The following is a 2,398-nucleotide window of genomic DNA, read 5'->3' as shown; positions in this document are numbered from 1 at the left end:
TGCCTATATAACATGCAACGCGTCCCTGCCAGAAGTATACGCTTCATCCAATCTTTCATGGTATTCAGAGCCAACTTCCTCTCCAACATCCAAACCTAGTCATGGCTAGCTCCAGCTCCGCCGCCGCCGCTTTTGCCCTCATTCCCATCGCTGACAAGCTGCACCGGGGCAACTACCTGGTCTGGCGCGCGCAAGCCCTAGCCACGCGGAGCGCAGCTGATTGATCACCTCAACCCTGATCACCCGTTCCCGGAGCCCAAGCTTGCCGATAAAGATGGTAAGCCGACAGATGTGCCAAACCCGGCGTATGTTGTCACCCTGGCGCAAGACTCGCAGGTGCTGAGCTTCATCTTCAACTCGATCTCGCCACCTGTGATGATCCAAGTCGCCCACTGCACCAAGGCCGCCGCGGCATGGACCGCCATCAGGGAGATGTTCCTTTCCCAGACGCAGGCCAACATCGTCAACACGCGGATCGCCCTCTCCACCACCAAAAAGGGCACCGCGACCATCGCCGACTACATCGGGCGCATGAAAGCGCTGGGCGACGAGATGGCTTCAGCAGGCAAGCCGCTCGACGATGATGACATGGTCTCCTACATCCTCGCCGGACTAGACTACGACTACATCTCGTTTGTCTCGTCCATCTGCGCCGCGAGGACTGAACCAATCAAGGTAGCTGAACTTTACTCTTAGTTGATCGATTTTGAAAAGCGTCTTGCTATGTTCGAAGGTGGCAACCACTCCTCCCAGTCCTCGGCAAATACCATCTCTCGTGGCCGTGGTGGAGGTGGTCGTGGCAATGGTGGCCACGGCAATGGAGGAGGTGTCCGCGGCAACAGAGGCCGTGGCAATGGAGGCGGTGGTCGTGGCAATGGAGGCCGTGGCAACGGCAACGGCAACGGAGGAGCCGATGACCTTCCTGAGGTCGTTTGCCAGATCTACAAGAGGCCGAATCACACCGCCCTCAAATGCTACCGGCGCTTCGACATCTCCTACACCAAGAACGAGAAGAGCGTCGGATCTGCCACAACCTCGTCCTATGGAGTAGATACCAACTGGTATTTGGACACTGGCGCCACCGATCACCTCACCAACGAGCTCGACAAGTTTACCGTCCACAACAAGTACCACGGCAACGATCAAGTTCACACTGCAAACGGAGAGGGTATGGAAATTAGTCATATTGGTCACACTACCGTTCGTACCCCTACTCGTGATCTTCATCTAAAGAACATCTTGCATGTGCCCGATGCCGCAAAAAACCTTATCTCCGCCCATCGCTTATCCACTGATAATCATACTTTCCTTGAAGTTCACCCAACTTTTTTTTCTCGTCAAGGAACAGGGAATGAGGAAAACCCTTCTGCGCGGCAGGTGTAGACAAGGTCTCTACCCCGTATCATCGGCTCCCTTTAGCTCAAGCAAGCAAGCATTTGGTGCAAATAAACTGCCTGTTGAAAGGCGGCACAGTCGGCTAGGGCATCTGTCATCCACCATAGTGCGTCATGTTCTTAGCCAGAATGATATTCCTTTTTCTAGTAGCGAGTTAAATAAAGAAGGAGTTTGTGATGCATGCCAAATGGGCAAAATTCACCAACTTCCTTATCCTAGTTCAAACAGTGTGTCTAAAGCTCCTTTAGAGCAAATTTTCTCCGATGTATGGGGGCCTGCCCGTGATTCTATCAATAAAAAAAACTATTATGTGTCTTTCATTGATGATTACAGCAAATTCACGTGGATCTATACCTATACTAATTACAGACTTCCTACTAATTCCGACGTTAATTAATTAGAAATTAGGAGCCATCCATCTAATGGGACCAGGTTATTACGGTCTAGATTAACTCATAAAAGTTGCGGAAAAAAAACTAAAAGAGATGCCCGTAAAATATCAATCTCCACCCTTTTTCCCATAAAAATACCCTAGAAGCAAACCCTATTCTCTCGCTCAATCTCTGACCTCCCTCTCTCTTTCACGTCTCTGTTCATATTCTCATGGGAAAGAGATCCACGTCTCTCTCAATTTGGAGCAACAAAGTTGGTCATGGATCCTTCTCTCAATGTCTCACGTCTCCCTCTCCCAAACCCTCATCTCTCTCTTCCTATCCACATGGAAACATATCTATGTCTCTCCCAATTGCAACAAGTTAGGGCATGGATCTTCTGTATCTCCGAATTGCAACAAGGCAGTTAGGGCGTGGATCTTCTGCGATCCTCTCCACATGGAAACAGATCATGTCTCTCCCAAATTGCTGCAAGGAAGCTATGACATGCTTCTCTAATTTATGGCATGGACCTTCTGCGCTCCCGTCTACATGGAAACAGATCATGTCTGTCCCAAATTACAGCAACCAAGTTATGGCATGGATCTCCTGCGCTCATGCAGCTTATTACA

The 2,398-nt window shown here is 50.0% G+C and overlaps 1 pseudogene; it reads left to right on the top strand.

Annotated features, from left to right (window-relative positions):
* The first annotated feature begins 570 nt into the window (after positions 1-570).
* LOC119343182 lies at positions 571-712 on the top strand (annotated as a pseudogene).
* Positions 713-2,398: the final 1,686 nt, after the last annotated feature.

This window comes from Triticum dicoccoides, unplaced genomic scaffold, assembly GCF_002162155.2.
Source record: "Triticum dicoccoides isolate Atlit2015 ecotype Zavitan unplaced genomic scaffold, WEW_v2.0 scaffold118032, whole genome shotgun sequence".
Lineage (NCBI taxonomy): Eukaryota > Viridiplantae > Streptophyta > Magnoliopsida > Poales > Poaceae > Triticum > Triticum dicoccoides.
This window is presented reverse-complemented; position numbering and strand designations above follow the sequence as displayed.